The sequence below is a fragment of the Oncorhynchus keta genome, chromosome 1 (genome assembly GCF_023373465.1).
Source record: "Oncorhynchus keta strain PuntledgeMale-10-30-2019 chromosome 1, Oket_V2, whole genome shotgun sequence".
Lineage (NCBI taxonomy): Eukaryota > Metazoa > Chordata > Actinopteri > Salmoniformes > Salmonidae > Oncorhynchus > Oncorhynchus keta.
Genome location: NC_068421.1, coordinates 14339834 through 14360017, shown reverse-complemented (window position 1 = coordinate 14360017; position 20184 = coordinate 14339834).

Here is a 20184-nt window from a genome sequence, read left to right as displayed (position 1 = left end):
TCTACCTCATCTCTCATCCATCTCTCCCCCATCTCTCCTCCATCTCTCCTCAATCTCTCCATCCATCTCTCCCCCCACCTATCCATCATCTTTGTTTTGTCTTGTCCCGTCCTGTCTAGTGTAAATATAGTTTTCTTCGTTTTTTTTCTGTATATATTTCGTACATATTTTAATCTCACTTTCAAACTAGAGCTGAATATACTCTCCTGCAACCCGCATCACCCAATGTGGTATGGATCTGCTTTTTCTATACTTTACTTTAGAACCGGAACCACCATCAGAAGCTAGCCAGCTAACTAGCTACTAGCTCGTACTCAGTTAGCCATTGCTAGCGGTCTTCTAAGCTAACTAGGACACCAGCGCGACATCAACCCAGAGCATATCAGACTGCTCTTTCTCTACCACATCTCCGGATTCCTACCGCAAGCTCTGAACCTTTACACCGGATCATCGCAACTAGCTAGCTGCAATCCGAGTGGCTACTCCTGGCTAACGTCTCTGTCCCAAAACAAGCTACAGTTAGCCTTGAGCTAAGCCCATCTCCCGACTAGCCGAAGAGGCCCAACAATACCTCTTTTGCCAATTGGCCTGGACCCTTTACTGCCGACACGGAGCCCCGCCGATCCATCACGACTGGTCCGCTCGACATAATCGTCCGAGGTGGTTTCAACAGGCTTTTTCGTTGCGACATCGCCAAAGATCCATCTGCTGGCCAAGGCCCGCAAGCTTTCTGAAACGCTGTGTCTCCAGCTCACCCAGCGTACTAGAGCTCCTGTAGCATACTCCTGGGCTACAATTACCCGGGCCCACGACCGGTCTGTCGATATCACCGCAAGAAGAGGAATAAACAGACTCACCCCATCGCGACGTCCCCCAAAGGTTAGCTCTCTAGCCCTCGCTATCTCCCTGCTTGCTAATTCGGCCTGCTAACGGCTAGCTTGTCTAGCCCGGGCCTACGAACTGTTAGCTTGTTAGCACAGGCCTGCTAACCATCTGACTCACTGCTTCCCAAACACTCTGAACCCATTTACTTTCTATCTCTCTTTGATTTTTATTTTGTTTATACCTTCCGGAAACCTGCCTCACCCACTGTGACACGGAATCGCTATCACTTTTAATTTTTATTTTATTTTTATGACACACTCAAGAACCTCCAGACGCTAACCAGCTAACTAGCTACAAGCTATTTAGTCATTGTTAGTTAAAAAAAAAAAAAAAAACCTGGATAACACTCGCCAGTCCAGCTTCCCTGCCCATCCACCGCTGCCCCCTGGACACTGATCTCTTGGCTACATAGCTGACGCACGCTGGACTGTCCATTAATCACGGTACTCCATTCTGCTTGTTTGTTTTATCTGTCGGCCCAGTTGCCTAGTCAACGCCATTTTACCTGCTGTTTGTTGTGCTAGCTGATTAGCCTCGCCTACTGTTTTTAGCTAGCTTTCCCAATTCAACACCTGTGATTACTGTATGCCTCGCTGTATGTCTCTCCCAAATGTCAATATGCCTTGTATACTGTTGTTCAGGTTAGTTATCATTGTTTTAGTTCACAATGGAGCCCCTAGATCCACTCTGCATACCCCTGTTACCTCCTTTGTCCCACCCCCACACATGCGGTGACCTCACCCATTACAACCAGCATGTCCAGAGATACAACCTCTCATCATCATCACCCAGTGCCTGGGCTTACCTCCGCTGTACCCGCACCCCACCATACCCCTGTCTGCGCATTATGCCCTGAATATATTATACCATGCCCAGAAACCTGCTCCTCTTATCCTCTGCCCCCAACGCTCTAGGCGACCAGTTTTGATAGCCTTTAGCCGCACCCTCATACTACTCCTTCTCTGTTCCGCGGGTGATGTGGAGGTAAACCCAGGCCCTGCATGTCCCCAGGTACCCTCATTTGTTGACTTCTGTGATCGAAAAGTCTTGGTTTTATGCATGTCAACATCAGAAGCCTCCTCCCTAAGTTTGTTTTACTCACTGCTTTAGCACACTCTGCTAACCCTGATGTCCTTGCCGTGTCTGAATCCTGGCTCAGGAAGGCCACCAAAATTCAGAGATTTCCATACCCAACTATAACATCTTCCGTCAAGATAGAACTGCCAAAGGGGGCGGAGTCGCAGTCTACTGCAGAGATAGCCTGCAAAGTAATGTCATACTTTCCAGGTCCATACCCAAACAGTTTGAACTACTAATTTTGAAAATTACTCTCTCCAGAAACAAGTCTCTCACTGTTGCCGCCTGCTACCGACCCCCGTCAGCTCCCAGCTGTGCCCTGGACACCATTTGTGAATTGATCGCCCCCCATCTAGCTTCAGAGTTTGTTCTGTTAGGTGACCTAAACTGGGATATGCTTAACACCCCGGCAGTCCTACAATCTAAGCTAGATGCCCTCAATCTCACTCAAATCATCAAGGAACCCACCAGGTACAACCCTAACTCTGTAAACAAGGGCACCCTAATAGACGTCATCCTGACCAACTGGCCCTCCAAATATACCTCCGCTGTCTTCAACCAGGATCTCAGCGATCACTGCCTCATCGCCTGTATCCGCCACGGAGCCGCAGTCAAACGACCACCCCTCATCACTGTCAAACGCTCCCTAAAACACTTCTGTGAGCAGGCCTTTCTAATCGACCTGGCCCGTGTATCCTGGAAGGACATTGACCTCATCCCGTCAGTTGAGGATGCCTGGTCATTCTTTAAAAGTAACCTCCTCACCATTTTGGATAAGCATGCTCCGTTCAAAAAATGCAGAACCAAGAACAGATACAGCCCTTGGTTCACTCCAGACCTGACTGCCCTCGACCAGCACAAAAACATCCTGTGGCGGACTGCAATAGCATCGAATAGCCCCCATGATATGCAACTGTTCAGGGAAGTCAGGAACCAATACACGCAGTCAGTCAGGAAAGCTAAGGCCAGTTTCTTCAGGCAGAAGTTTGCATCCTGTAGCTCCAACTCCAAAAAGTTCTGGGACACTGTGAAGTCCATGGAGAACAAGAGCACCTCCTCCCAGCTGCCCACTGCACTGAGGCTAGGAAACACGGTCTCCACCGATAAATCCATGATTATCGAAAACTTCAATAAGCACTTCTCAACGGCTGGCCATGCCTTCCGCCTGGCTACTCCAACCTCGGCCAACAGCTCCGCCCCCCGTAGTTCCTCACCCAAGCCTCTCCAGGTTCTCCTTTACCCAAATCCAGATAGCAGATGTTCTGAAAGAGCTGCAAAACCTGGACCCGTACAAATCAGCTGGGCTTGACAATCTGGACCCGCTATTTCTGAAACTATCTGCCGCCATTGTCGCAACCCCTATTACCAGCCTGTTCAACCTCTCTTTCATATCGTCTGAGATCCCCAAGGATTGAAAGCTGCCGCAGTCATCCCCCTCTTCAAAGGGGGAGACACCCTGGACCCAAACTGCTATAGACCTATATCCATCCTGCCCTGCCTATCTAAGGTCTTCGAAAGCCAAGTCAACAAACAGGTCACTGACCATCTCGAATCCCACCGTACCTTCTCCGCTGTGCAATCTGGTTTCCGAGCCGGTCACGGGTGCACCTCAGCCACACTCAAGGTACTAAATGATATCATAACCGCCATCGATAAAAGACAGTACTGTGCAGCCGTCTTCATCGACCTCGCCAAGGCTTTCGACTCTGTCAATCACCAAATTCTTATCGGCAGACTCAACAGCCTCGGTTTTTCGGATGACTGCCTTGCCTGGTTCACCAATTACTTTGCAGACAGAGTTCAGTGTGTCAAATCAGAGGGCATGCTGTCCGGTCCTCTGGCAGTCTCTATGGGGGTGCCACAGGGTTCAATTCTCGGGCCGACTCTTTTCTCTGTATATATCAATGATGTTGCTCTTGCTGCGGGCGATTCCCTGATCCACCTCTACGCAGACGACACCATTCTATATACTTTCGGCCCGTCATTGGACACTGTGCTATCAAACCTCCAAACGAGCTTCAATGCCATACAGCACTCCTTCCGTGGCCTCCAACTGCTCTTAAACGCGAGTAAAACCAAATGCATGCTTTTCAACCGATCGCTGCCTGCACCCGCATGCCCGACTAGCATCACCACCCTGGATGGTTCCAACCTTGAATATGTGGACATCTATAAGTACCTAGGTGTCTGGCTAGACTGCAAACTCTCCTTCCAGACTCACATCAAACATCTCCAATCAAAAATCAAATCCAGAGTCGGCTTTCTATTCCGCAACAAAGCCTCCTTCACTCACGCTGCCAAGCTTACCCTAGTAAAACTGACTATCCTACCGATCCTCGACTTCGGCGATGTCATCTACAAAATGGCTTCCAACACTCTACTCAGCAAACTGGATGCAGTCTATCACAGTGCCATCCGTTTTGTCACTAAAGCACCTTATACCACCCACCACTGCGACTTGTATGCTCTAGTCGGCTGGCCCTCACTACATATTCGTCGCCAGACCCACTGGCTCCAGGTCATCTACAAGTCCATGCTAGGTAAAGCTCCGCCTTATCTCAGTTCACTGGTCACGATGGCAACACCCATCCGTAGCACGCGCTCCAGCAGGTGTATCTCACTGATCATCCCTAAAGCCAACACCTCATTTGGCCGCCTTTCGTTCCAGTACTCTGCTGCCTGTGACTGGAACGAATTGCAAAAATCGCTGAAGTTGGAGACTTTTATCTCCCTCTCCAACTTCAAACATCAGCTATCCGAGCAGCTAACCGATCGCTGCAGCTGTACATAGTCTATAGGTAAATAGCTCACCCTTTTTCACCTACCTCGTTCCCATACTGTTTTTATACTGTTTTTATTTATTTACTTTTCTGCTCTTTTGCACACCAATATCTCTACCTGTACATGCCCATCTGATCATTTATCACTCCAGTGTTAATCTGCAAAATTGTATTATTCGCCTACCTCCTCATGCCTTTTGCACACATTGTATATAGACTGCCCATTTTTTTTCTACTGTGTTATTGACTTGCTAATTGTTTACTCCATGTGTAACTCTGTGTTGTCTGTTCACACTGCTATGCTTTATCTTGGCCAGGTCGCAGTTGCAAATGAGAACTTGTTCTCAACTAGCCTACCTGGTTAAATAAAGGTGAAATAAAAAATAAAAATAAAAAATCTCTCCTCCATCTCTCCTTCATCTCTCCCTCCATCTCTCCCTCATCTCTCCTCCATCTCTCCCTCATCTCTCCCCCATCTCTCCCTCATCTCTCCCCATCTCTACCTCAACTCTCATCCATCTCTCCCCCATCTCTCCCTCATCTCTCCTCCATCTCTCCCTCATCTCTCCTCCATCTCTCCCCCATCTCTCCCTCATCTCTCCTCCATCTCTCCCTCATCTCTCCCCCATCTCTCCCTCATCTCTCCCTCATCTCTCCTCCATCTCTCCCTCATCTCTTCTCCATCTCTCCCTCATCTCTCCTCCATCTCTCCCTCATCTCTTCTCCATCTCTCCCTCATCTCTCCCTCATCTCTCCTCCATCTCTCCCTCATCTCTTCTCCATCTCTCCCCCATCTCTCCCCCATCTCTCCCTCATCTCTCCTCCATCTCTCCCTCATCTCTTCTCCATCTCTCCCTCATCTCTCCCTCATCTCTCCCCATCTCTACCTCATCTCTCATCCATCTCTCTCCCATCTCTCTGTCATCTCTCCCTCATCTGTCCCCCATTTCTCCTTCATCTCTCACCCATCTTTCCTCCATCTCTCCTCCATCTCTCCCTCATCTTTCCTCCATCTCTTCCTCTATCGCTCTCTCATCTCTCCTCCATCTCTCCCTCATGTCTCCTCCATCTCTCCCTACATCTCCCTCATCTTTCCCTCATCCCTCCTCCATCTCTCCTCCATCTCTCCCTCATCTCTTCTCCATCTCTCCCTCATTTCTCCCTCATCTCCCCCTCATCTCTCCCTCATCTTTCCTCCATCTCTTCCTCTATCGCTCTCTCATCTCTCCCCCATCTCTCCCTCATGTCTCCTCCATCTCTCCCTCCATCTCCTCCATCTCTCCTACATCTCTCATTCATCTCTCCCTCATCTCACCTCCATCTCTCCATCATCTCCCCCTCACTAGTAGATTCTGACCTGGAGTCAGTGTGGTACTTACAAGTCCCAATTGAGGTCCACTATTAGATTCTGACCTGGAGTCACAGTGGTCTTTACAGGACCCAATCGAGGTCTACTGTTAGATTCTGACCTGGAGTCAGTGGTTGATGGTCTGGAGTAGCCTGCCTTCAGTGCCTTGGGAGGAGGGCTGAACGGAATTCTGTCAGGGCTCAGTCTGTCAGCGATCAGAGCAGAGCAGAGACATTAAAATAGATTTATTGATCACTTTATAGTTAATAACTGTTGAGGAAGAGTGAACATTTAACTGGATACGGATGTGATTTTACAGCAGCCTCGCCCATGGGAAGGGATCCTTTTTTTCTCTCACATCATGGCCCAGTGTGTGTGCGTGCGTGTGTGTGTGTGTGAGAGATCCTCTGTGTATAACGTAAAACACCAGATAATGCATGCAGAGCAGAATTAGGCCGATACCTGCTAATGATCAAAATCCAGAAAAGAGTCGCTAATTTCTACAACCATCTAAAAGGAAGCGATTCCCAAACCTTCCAAACCAAAGCCATCACCTACAGAGAGATGGACCTGGAGAATAGCCCCCTAAGCAAGCTGGTCCTGGGGCTCTGTTCAAACACAGACCCCACAGAGCCCCAGGAGAGCAACACAATTAGACCCAACCAAATCATAAAAAAGAAAAGAAACTTAAAACATTGGAAAGAATTTACAACAAACGTCAGAGCAAACTACAATGATATTTGACCCTTAATAACAGTGGCAGAATACCTGACCACTGTGACTGACCCAAACTTAAGGAAAGCTTTGACTATGTACAGACTCAGTGAGCATAGCCTTGCTATTGAGAAAGGTCACCGTAGGCAGACCTGGCTCTCAAGAGAAGACAGGCTATGTGCACCCTGCCCACAAAATTAGGTGGAAACTGAGCTGCTCTTCCTAACCTCCTGCCAAATGTATGACCATATTAGAGACACATATTTCCCTTAGACTACACACACCCATAAATCCAATTTTAATAAACTCCCATATCTATTGGGTGAAATACCAGTGTGCAACCACAGCAGCAAGATTTGTGACCTGTTGCCACAAGAAAAGGGCAACCAGTGAAGAACAAATATTGTAAATACAACCCATATTTATGTTTATTTACTTTCCCTTTTGTACTTGAACTATTTGCACGTTAAAACACTGTATATAGACATAATATGACATTTGAAATTTCTTTATTATTTTGAAAGTTGTGTTTACTGTTCATTCTTTTATTGTTTATTTCAAATGTGTTTATTGTCTAATTCACTTGCTTTGGCAATGTAAACATATGTTTCCTATGCCAAAAAATCCTTAAATTGAAGTTGAAAATGAAAAGAGATAGAGATGCAAATATAATCTAAATAGTAATAATAAATATGTATCAGCCCTGTTCAGCAAATCACTGCTACATAAGCCACACCTAATCAGACCCACACACAAGCTATTTATATGCAGCCTGTTTGATATGCATGTAAACAGAATTGCATATAATCACAATGTCTGTGTCTCTGTCCCCCCTCCCTCCCTCTCTCTCTCTCTCTCTCTCTCTCTCTCTCTCTCTCTCTCTCTCTCTCTCTCTCTCTCTCTCTCTCTCTCTCTCTCTCTCTCTCTCTCTGTCTCTCCCCTCCCTCCCTCTCCTTTGTGTTTTTCCCCTAACTGTGATTTTCTCTGGCAGTAACATCATAAGGTGAGAGTAAACAGTGCTTGTGGTGTGTGGTCTGTATTGATGCCGAGGCTCTTCCACCTGTGGTCTCTGAGAGGAACCAAATAAATGAGTCAAGTTCTAATCCATGATATTTGGAGTTCTGTCAACATTACTGACTTCACTGTGGAGAAGAGAGAAGAGAGGAGTGGAATGGAGAGGAGTGGTGTGGAGAGGAGTGGAGAGGATAGGATAGGATAGGAGAGGAGAGGATAGGATAGGATAGGATAGGATAGGAGAGGAGAGGAGAGGAGAGGATAGGAGAGGAGAGGAGAGGATAGGAGAGGTTAGGATAGGAGAGGATAGGATAGGATAGGAGAGAGAGGAGAGGAGAGGAGAGGAGAGGAGAGGAGAGGAGAGGAGAGGAGAGGAGAGGAGAGGATAGGATAGGATAGGATAGGATAGCATAGGAGAGGATAGGATAGGAGAGGATAGGATAGGAGAGGAGAGGAGAGGAGAGGAGAGGAGAGGAGAGGAGAGGAGAGGAGAGGAGAGGAGAGGATAGGAGAGGATAGGATAGGATAGGAGAGGATAGGATAGGATAGCATAGGAGAGGATAGGATAGGATAGGATAGGAGAGGATAGGAGAGGATAGGAGAGGAGAGGATAGGAGAGGATAGGATATGATAGGATAGGAGAGGATAGGAGAGGATAGGAGAGGATAGGATAGGAGAGGATAGGATAGGATATGATAGGATAGGAGAGGATAGGATAGGAGAGGAGAGGAGAGGATAGGAGAGGATAGGATAGGATAGGATAGGAGAGGAGAGGAGAGGATAGGATAGGATAGGATAGGAGAGGAGAGGAGAGGGAGAGGATAGGATAGGATAGGAGAGGATAGGAGAGGAGAGGAGAGGATAGGAGAGGATAGGATAGGAGAGGATAGGAGATGATAGGATAGGATAGGAGAGGAGAGGATAGGAGAGGATAGGATAGGAGAGGATAGGATAGGAGAGGATAGGAGAGGATAGGATAGGAGAGGATAGGAGACGATAGGATAGGAGAGGATAGGAGAGGAGAGGATAGGATAGGATAGGATAGGAGAGGATAGGATAGGAGAGGATAGGATAGGATAGCATAGGAGAGGATAGGATAGGATAGGAGAGGATAGGAGAGGATAGGATAGGATAGGAGAGGAGAGGATAGGAGAGGATAGGATAGGAGAGGATAGGATAGGAGAGGAGAGGATAGGATAGGATAGGATAGGATAGGATAGGATAGGATAGGAGAGGAGAGGATAGGATAGGAGAGGATGAGATATGTTTCCAGGGCACAGATGACCTACATAGCAAGGACATGATAGCAGACTGAAGCTGACAATCCTGTCAGGCAGAGCTCGCAGAATCCTACAACTCTCTAGGGCACAGATAGAGCAGGACGTGAGACACACCTGTGGACATTCCCTCTCTAAATGACACTTATTCTCCCAATGTGTGATATGTATTCTCAATGTTCAGTTCTATTTTCAGATGCCATATCATCAACAATGACGATCTGCTAAGCCAGCATCTGTAGAGTACAATGACCACAAGCCACACAATCAATATGTATTGTCAATGAACAGATAATTCAATGAGCTCTGGCTAGTCATCCACCCACAGTGGAGATAGAGAGAGATAGAGACACAGATAGAGGAAGAGAGGGATGAGTTCTCTAGTTCCTGTGGTCTCTAAATGATGTTCATGAGAGCTCAGTATCTGATGAGTGGAGATAGTTTTTCCCCACTTTTGTTTATTATCTACTTCACTTGCTTTGGCAATGTAAACATATGTTTCCCATGCCAATAAATCCTTTCAATTGAATTGAAATGGAATTGCGAGAGCGAGATTTAAATATTCCACCACTACCGGCTATCTCATCTACAGAGCACATTAAGGCCAGTCTCTGTCCTGTAATCACACACTGGCCTATAATGGGAATCTAGTCTTTATTACTATAGATGGTTAGGCTGGACCTTTCCTCCATTCCCTCCTCTTTTCATTAGCTAGTGTAGATGGCTGGGGTTAATAGCCATATCTGTCTGTGTGTTGAAGCATCAAGCTGGCAAGTCTATAATGCCAAAGGCTAGAGATGGTGCAATCATCAGTGGATGAGACAGGGCCTGCTGATGACAGTGGATGAGAGAGGGCCTGCTGATGACAGTGGATGAGAGAGGGCCTGCTGATCACAGTGGATGAGAGAGGGCCTGCTGATGACAGTGGATGAGAGAGGGCCTGCTGATGACAGTGGATGAGAGAGGGCCTGCTGATGACAATGGATGAGAGTGGGCCTGCTGATGACAGTGAATGAGAGAGGGCCTGCTGATGACAGAGGGCCTGCTGATGACAGTGGATGAGAGAGGGCCTGCTGATGACAGTGGATGAGAGAGGGCCTGCTGATGACAGTGGATGAGAGAGGGCCTGCTGATGACAGAGGATGAGAGAGGGCCTGCTGATGACAGTGGATGAGAGGGGCTGCTGATGACAGTGGATGAGAGAGGGCCTGCTGATGACAGTGGATGAGAGAGGGCCTGCTGATGACAGCTGATGAGAGAGGGCCTGCTGATGACAGCTGATGAGAGAGGGCCTGCTTTAATTTTTTACCTTTATTTAGCTAGGCAAGTCAGTTAAGAACAAATTCTTATTTACAATGACGGTCTACTCCGGCCAAGCCCGGACGACGCTGGGCAATTGTACACCGTCCTATATGACTCCCAATCACAGCCGGTTGTGATACAGCCTGGAATCGAACCAGGGTCTGTAGTGACACCTCTAGCACTGAGATGCAGTGCCTTAGACCACTGCACCACTTGGAAGACCTAATGACATCCAGGTTTAATTCATGTCATATGAATCTCATTGGAATGAAACAAAAATGCTTGCAATTATCTTCTACTCATACTATGCTTCTATGAAATACATGTGAGTGTTGATCTGGTAGAATCCGGGCATCTTCCACTAGAATACAATCACAACCATCCTTGGAATCAGAGGAACTAAAAGGCAGAAACAGATTCTCATAGTCTGATTACTTCCAGGACAGGGGAGGTCAGAGTGATGTCATGCCATTTCAAACACTGTGTACCAGCCTGAGAGGGAGAGAGAGAGAGAAAGAGAGAGAGAAAGAAAGAGAGAGAGAGAGAGAGAGAGAGAGAGAGAGAGAGAGAGAGAGAGAGAGAGAGAGAGAGAGAGAGAGAGAGACAGAGAGAGAGAGAGAGAGAGAGAGTCCCCTCTCAAGCTGGTCCTGGGGCTCTGTTCACAAACACAAACACACCCCACAGAGCCCCAGGACAGCAGCACAATTAGACCCAAGCAAATCATGACAAAACAAAAAGATAATTACTTAACACATTGGAAAGAATTAACAGAAAAACAGAGCAAACTAGAATGATATTTGGCCCTAAACAGAGAGTACACAGTGGCAGAATACCTGACCACTGTGACTGACCTAAACTTAAGGAAAGCTTTGTCTATGTACAGACTTAGTGAGCATAGCCTTGCTATTGAGAAAGGCAGCTGTAGGCAGACATGGCTCTCAAGAGAAGACAGGCTATGTGCACATTGCCCACAAAATGAGGTGGAAACTGAGCTGCACTTCCTAACCTCCTGCCCAATGTATGACCATATTAGAGAGACATATTTCCCTCAGATTACACAGACCCACAAAGAATTCGAAAACAAATCCAATTTTGATAAACTCCCATATCTACTGGGTGAAATTCCACATTGTGCCACCACAGCAGCAAGATTTGTGACCTGTTGCCACAAGAAAAGGGCAACCAGTGAAGAACAAACACCATTGTAAATACAACCCATATTTATGCTTATTTATTTTCCCTTGTGTACTTTAACCATTTGTACATTGTTACAACACTGTATATATATAGATATATATGACATTTGTAATGTCTTTATTGTTTTGAAACTTCTGTATGTGTAATGTTTACTGTTCATTTTTATAGTTTATTTCACTTTTGTATATTATCTACCTCACTTGCTTTGGCAATGTTAACACATGTTTCCCATGCCAATAAAGCCCCTTGAATTGAATTGATAGAAAGAGAGAGAGAGAGAGAGAGAGAGAGAGAGAGAGAGAGAGGGGGGGGTCTTTGGGGAGCCATTAAAGGGAGAGGACGTCTGTAAAACAGGGACATTTAGCACCACCACAGCGTCAAAGACACCCCTGAACTGCTCTTTCCCACAATCACAGAGCCCACGCTGGGGTCTCACAAAGATCAGTGGGATGGTAGAGAGAGAGAGAGAGAGAGAGAGAGAACACACAGACTGATGTGAAACTGGTGTGTGTGAGAGAGTGAGCAGCACAGAGTCAACCAGACCATGAATCCCATGGGTAATGAATGTGTATGGTGGGATTTAGGATTCTGGAAAACCCAATTAGATTTGGCTGTGTTATCAGCTTACTAACTAGCTCAGTGAGATGAACAGATAGATAGATAGATAGATAGATAGATAGATAGATAGATAGATAGATAGATAGATAGATAGATAGATAGATAGATAGATAGATAGATAGATAAATGATAGATAGATAGATAACCCCTACTACATCTAGACTACCTATCGGTCTGTCAGCTTGCCCCCTGCTGGGGAGCACATGGAGGTGCAGGGGGACATCTGGGGAGGATAGTGGAACAGCCCAGGTCCCCCTGTCACTCAGGGTTAACTTATGGACAACAGGGGGCTAAACACAAACAAATGAGCGTGAAATGACTCGGCAACCAAAGCCTAGTCCATCACATCTGCAAACAAAGGCACATCCCTATAGTTTCCATTTCGTCCATATCAAATGCGGGTATGTTTTAGTATGTATACTGGTCTGTTGGGATGTGTAGACAGACACGCATACAAAATGACATTAAAAAAAGAACACCATGCAACTAGAGCATCTTGCTCCAAACAGCACATCATTCAGTTGAGATTATCATTGTTTTTTTTTACAAAATCAGCCATGTATGTCTCAGCCATATTTTTCCTCATCAAACAGATGTACTTGGAGAAGGAAGGGAGCTGGGACTGACGTTGTCAAGACGACAATGATTCCATCCTTATCCCTGTCTTCAAACACCTCCATCTCTTTCAGCCACATGAAAAAGAAGAACAGAGTGGTGGCAATCGCTCCTGTGTTCCTTCTGCAGCGCACCGTGCAGACACATGCCTCTGCTCCACCGTCACAGCAGCCATACGTCAAAAGATGTGCTTGTGTATTCTCTACCCTGCCTGACACTGGGCTGTTTGAAGACACACATCACTGTCACCATTCTGAGGCTGTTTCATACCGCATTAACCCAGAATAGGCAAGTACCACAACATAGAATGGTGCCATAGATGGAAATACACAGAGAGAAATAAAGAGAAAAGCAGAGCGGGAGAGAGAGAGAGAGAGAGAGAGAGAGAGAGAGAGAGAGAGAGAGAGAGAGAGAGAGAGAGAGAGAGAGAGAGAGAGAGAGAGAGAGAAAGAGAAAGAGAAAGAGAGAGAGAGAGACGGAGAGAGGGAGAGAGAAAGAGAGAGCAAGAGAGAGCGAGAGAGAGAGAGAGAAAGAGAGAAAGAGAGAGAGAAAGAGAGAGAAAGAGAGAGCGAGAGAGAGAGAGAGAGAGAGAGAGAGAGAGAGAGAGAGAGAGAGAGAGCAGGTCAGGCAGCCATTTATTTAGACAATTATTTGATCAGTATAGACTAACCAATCAAATGAATTAGCATTAGCATTATTGAATATCCAATCTAATTTCAGCGACTTCTCTGTCAGATAATACTGACTCCAGAGAGAGACACCAGGAGTCAGGATTTGTAAAGCGATTTAGTCAATGAAGATGGAATGAAGATGCTTTCTCTGTGTGATCGTTCTGCTTTTCAGAATCAGTCTGAAGATTTACATAACTAGATCCATGAAATAGAGAGATGAGGATGTGCTTTCCATGCTCTAGAAGTGACTATAGAACAGGCATAATGAGCCACCAGAAACACATCCTCTAGAAGTGACTATAGAACAGGCATAATGAGCCACCAGAAACACATCCTCTAGAAGTGACTATAGAACAGGCATAATGAGCCACCAGAAACACATCCTCTAGAAGTGACTATAGAACAGGCATAATGAGCCACCAGAAACACATCCTCTAGAAGTGACTATAGAACAGGCATAATGAGCCACCAGAAACCCATCCTCTAGAAGATCTCGTTAAATGTGGAGATAGTCTCCACCGATGCATGTCTGTTTTACATAGGGCCTGCATCCCTCTCTGCATGGGGTCTTCTGGTCTGCCACCTTTCTTCTGCCGCGTACACAACAATAATATAATGACCCTCAGAATCATTACAGAAAGTCCACCACTACTCTGATATATGCCCTCCACTACATTAATGAAGCAATGGAGTGCATCTAATCAATGTTTAAAGCAGGGTATCATTATTGGAGCTGGGCTTGGGGAAAACACAGTCAGAACAGGGCAATTTCTTCTGCTCTTCAGCCTTTAGGAGGCACTGACCCAGACACATACAGCTGGGCTGGCTAGGCCCCCCAGACCGATCATTCCTGGTTAGAGGGGGATATAGAGGTGGGATCATTCATGGTTAGAGGGGGATATAGAGGTGGGATCATTCCTGGTTAGAGAGGGAGATAGAGGTAGGATCATTCCTGGTTAGAGGGGGAGATAGAGGTGGGACCATTGGGACCAGACCTGAACTTAACCCTAACCTTAAACAATTGGAGATAACAGCTGAACTTAACCCTAACCTTAAACAATTGGAGTTAAAGCCTGAACTTAACCCTAACCTTAAACAATTGGAGTTAAAGCCTGAACTTAACCCTAACCTTAAACAATTGGAGTTAAAGCCTCAACTTAACCCTAACCTTAAACAATTGGAGATAAAGCCTCAACTTAACCCTAACCTTAAACAATTGGAGTTAAAGCCTGAACTTAACCCTAACCTTAAACAATTGGAGTTAAAGCCTGAACTTAACCCTAACCTTAAACAATTGGAGTTAAAGCCTGAACTTAACCCTAACCTTAAACAATTGGAGATAAAGCCTCAACTTAACCCTAACCTTAAACAATTGGAGTTAAAGCCTCAACTTAACCCTAACCTTAAACAATTGGAGTTAAAGCCTCAACTTAACCCTAACCTTAAACAATTGGAGATAAAGCCTGAACTTAACCCTAACCTTAAACAATTGGAGATAAAGCCTCAACTTAACCCTAACCTTAAACAATTGGAGATAAAGCCTCAACTTAACCCTAACCTTAAACAATTGGAGATAAAGCCTCAACTTAACCCTAACCTTAAACAATTGGAGTTAAAGCCTCAAATTAACCCTAACCTTAAACAATTGGAGTTAAAGCCTGAACTTAACCCTAACCTTAAACAATTGGAGTTAAAGCCTCAAATTAACCCTAACCTTAAACAATTGGAGTTAAAGCCTGAACTTAACCCTAACCTTAAACAATTGGAGATAAAGCCTCAACTTAACCCTAACCTTAAACAATTGGAGTTAAAGCCTGAACTTAACCCTAACCTTAAACAATTGGAGATAAAGCCTCAACTTAACCCTAACCTTAAACAATTGGAGATAAAGCCTCAACTTAACCCTAACCTTAAACAATTGGAGTTAAAGCCTCAACTTAACCCTAACCTTAAACAATTGGAGATAAAGCCTGAACTTAACCCTAACCTTAAACAATTGGAGATAAAGCCTACAATTAACCCTAACCTTAAACAATTGGAGATAAAGCCTAAAATTAACCCTAACCTTAAACAATTGGAGATAAAGCCTAAAATTAACCCTAACCTTAAACAATTGGAGATAAAGCCTAAAATTAACCCTAACCTTAAACAATTGGAGATAAAGCCTAAAATTAACCCTAACCTTAAACAATTGGAGATAAAGCCTAAAATTAACCCTAACCTTAAACAATTGGAGATAAAGCCTAAAATTAACCCTAACCTTAAACAATTGGAGATAAAGCCTCAACTTAACCCTAACCTTAAACAATTGGAGTTAAAGCCTCAACTTAACCCTAACCTTAAACAATTGGAGATAAAGCCTCAACTTAACCCTAACCTTAAACAATTGGAGATAAAGCCTCAACTTAACCCTAACCTTAAACAATTGGAGATAAAGCCTCAACTTAACCCTAACCTTAAACAATTGGAGATAAAGCCTCAACTTAACCCTAACCTTAAACAATTGGAGATAAAGCCTCAACTTAACCCTAACCTTAAACAATTGGAGATAAAGCCTCAACTTAACCCTAACCTTAAACAATTGGAGATAAAGCCTCAACTTAACCCTAACCTTAAACAATTGGAGATAAAGCCTAAAATTAACCCTAACCTTAAACAATTGGAGATAAAGCCTACAATTAACCCTAACCTTAAACAATTGGAGATAAAGCCTCAACTTAACCCTAACCTTAAACAATTGGAGATAAAGCCTAAAATTAACCCTAACCTTAAACAATTGGAGATAAAGCCTAAAATTAACCCTAACCTTAAACAATTGGAGATAAAGCCTAAAATTAACCCTAACCTTAAACAATTGGAGATAAAGCCTAAAATTAACCCTAACCTTAAACAATTGGAGATAAAGCCTGAACTTAACCCTAACCTTAAACAATTGGAGATAAAGCCTCAACTTAACCCTAACCTTAAACAATTGGAGATAAAGCCTCAACTTAACCCTAACCTTAAACAATTGGAGATAAAGCCTCAACTTAACCCTAACCTTAAACAATTGGAGATAAAGCCTCAACTTAACCCTAACCTTAAACAATTGGAGATAAAGCCTCAACTTAACCCTAACCTTAAACAATTGGAGATAAAGCCTCAACTTAACCCTAACCTTAAACAATTGGAGATAAAGCCTCAACTTAACCCTAACCTTAAACAATTGGAGATAAAGCCTCAACTTAACCCTAACCTTAAACAATTGGAGATAAAGCCTCAACTTAACCCTAACCTTAAACAATTGGAGATAAAGCCTAAAATTAACCTTAAACACTTAGAAATGTGACGTTTGGAACAACCTCAGTGACAGGAAGCTGGTTAGTATTCACCCCAGGAACGAGCATCAGAGCCCCCATCACCCAGGTAATTAAAGTGTGTTTTACATCAACATCACCCTATACTGATGTGGTGTGTGAGGGATAAACACTTGCACACGTGTGTGTGATTGAAGTCGATCAAAATAGTGTATAAACAATATACCCCCCCGCTTAAAAGCTGCCTTTTAGAGTGCATGTGGAGATTAGCATGATCAGTTCATGGATGACAACACTTTGTAAATGTGTCTGCTATTAATGCCGCCAATTACAGGGGCTAAATGCAAATGGCCTGCTACTGTGTGGTGTGGATGGAATACAGACCCATGGATCTGAGGCTGATAGTGGATCAGAGATACAAACCACACTCCCCCATGTCCTCAACACCACACTGGAACTACAACTCTTCTGTTGTCTGATCAAAATAAACACTGAGGTAAAACAAATGAAAATAGTCAAACACAATGGCCCTTTATCATACTACTGTAAGTACGTTGTTGTGTTCTATTTCACTCAGCCTCTGTGTAGTAGATCACCTTCCTGTGAGTCATCACTTCACTGTCAGGCCAACACCTTTCACCTCCATTAAGAGGCACCACTCATGTCTGGATTAAATGAACAGACAGCCAATCAATTAGTGATGGACAGGCAAGAACCTGTGTACACAGGGAACAGTAGAGAGACATACTGGGGCTGGAGAGGTCTAGAGGGCAGAGGAGAGGCATACTGGGGCTGGAGAGGTCTAGAGGGAAGAGGAGAGACATACTGGGGCTGGAGAGGTCTAGAGGGAAGAGGAGAGACATACTGGGGCTGGAGAGGTCTAGAGGGCAGAGGAGAGACATACTGGGGCTGGAGAGGTCTAGAGGGAAGAGGAGAGACATACTGGGGCTGGAGAGGTCTAGAGGGCAGAGGAGAGACATACTGGGGCTGGAGAGGTCTAGAGGGAAGAGGAGAGACATACTGGGGCTGGAGAGGTCTAGAGGGAAGAGGAGAGACATACTGGGGCTGGAGAGGTCTAGAGGGCAGAGGAGAGACATACTGGGGCTGGAGAGGTCTAGAGGGAAGAGGAGAGACATACTGGGTCTGGAGAGGTCTAGGGGGGAGAGGAGAGACATAATACTGGGGCTGGAGAGGTCTAGAGGGCAGAGGAGAGACATACTGGGGCTGGAGAGGTCTAGAGGGAAGAGGAGAGACATACTGGGGCTGGAGAGGTCTAGGGGGGAGAGGAGAGACATAATACTGGGGCTGGAGAGGTCTAGAGGGCAGAGGAGAGACATACTGGGGCTGGAGAGGTCTAGAGGGAAGAGGAGAGACATACTGGGGCTGGAGAGGTCTAGAGGGAAGAGGAGAGACATACTGGGGCAGGAGAGGTCTAGGGGGGAGAGGAGAGACATAATACTGGGGCTGGAGAGGTCTAGAGGGCAGAGGAGAGACATACTGGGGCTGGAGAGGTCTAGGGGGAGAGGAGAGACATAATACTGGGGCTGGAGAGGTCTAGAGGGCAGAGGAGAGACATACTGGGGCTGGAGAGGTCTAGAGGGAAGAGGAGAGACATAATACTGGGGCTGGAGAGGTCTAGAGGGAAGAGGAGAGACATAATACTGGGACTGGAGAGGTCTAGAGGGAAGAGGAGAGACATACTGGGGCTGGAGAGGTCTAGAGGGAAGAGGAGAGACATACTGGGGCTGGAGAGGTCTAGAGGGAAGAGGAGAGACATACTGGGGCTGGAGAGGTCTAGAGGGAAGAGGAGAGACATACTGGGGCTGGAGAGGTCTAGAGGGAAGAGGAGAGACATACTGGGGCTGGAGAGGTCTAGAGGGGAGAGGAGAGACATAATACTGGGGCTGGAGAGGTCTAGAGGGCAGAGGAGAGACATACTGGGGCTGGAGAGGTCTAGAGGGAAGAGGAGAGACATACTGGGGCTGGAGAGGTCTAGAGGGAAGAGGAGAGACATACTGGGACTGGAGAGGTCTAGAGGGAAGAGGAGAGACATACTGGGGCTGGAGAGGTCTAGAGGGAAGAGGAGAGACATACTGGGGCTGGAGAGGTTTAGAGGGAAGAGGAGAGACATAATACTGGGACTGGAGAGGTCTAGAGGGAAGAGGAGAGACATAATACTGGGACTGGAGAGGTCTAGAGGGAAGAGGAGAGACATAATACTGGGACTGGAGAGGTCTAGAGGGAAGAGGAGAGACATAATACTGGGACTGGAGAGGTCTAGAGGGAAGAGGAGAGACATAATACTGGGACTGGAGAGGTCTAGAGGGAAGAGGAGAGACATAATACTGGGACTGGACAGGTCTAGAGGGAAGAGGAGAGACATAATACTGGGACTGGAGAGGTCTAGAGGGAAGAGGAGAGACATACTGGGGCTGGAGAGGTCTAGAGGGAAGAGGAGAGACATAATACTGGGACTGGAGAGGTCTAGAGGGAAGAGGAGAGACATACTGGGGCTGGAGAGGTCTAGAGGGAAGAGGAGAGACATAATACTGGGACTGGAGAGGTCTAGAGGGAAGAGGAGAGACATAATACTGGGACTGGAGAGGTCTAGAGGGAAGAGGAGAGACATAATACTGGGACTGGAGAGGTCTAGAGGGAAGAGGAGAGACATAATACTGGGACTGGAGAGGTCTAGAGGGAAGAGGAGAGACATACTGGGGCTGGAGAGGTCTAGAGGGAAGAGGGGAGACATACTGGGACTGGAGAGGTCTAGGGGGAGAGGAGAGACATAATACTGGGGCTGGAGAGGTCTAGAGGGCAGAGGAGAGACATACTGGGGCTGGAGAGGTCTAGAGGGAAGAGGAGAGACATACTGGGGCTGGAGAGGTCTTGAGGAAGAGGAGAGACATAATACTGGGACTGGAGAGGTCTAGAGGGAAGAGGAGATACATACTGGGGCTGGAGAGGTCTAGAGGGAAGAGGAGAGACATACTGGGGCTGGAGAGGTCTAGAGGGAAGAGGAGAGACATACTGGGGCTGGAGAGGTCTAGATGGCAGAGGAGAGACATACTGGGGCTGGAGAGGTCTAGAGGGAAGAGGAGAGACATACTGGGGCTGGAGAGGTCTAGGGGGAGAGGAGAGACATAATACTGGGGCTGAAGAGGTCTAGAGGGCATACTGGGGCTGGAGAGGTCTAGAGGGAAGAGGAGAGACATACTGGGGATGGAGAGGTCTAGAGGGCAGAGGACAGACATACTGGGACTGGAGAGGTCTAGAGGGAAGAGGAGAGACATACTGGGGCTGGAGAGGTCTAGAGGGAAGAGGAGAGACATACTGGGGCTGGAGAGGTCTAGAGGGAAGAGGAGAGACATACTGGGACTTGAGAGGTCT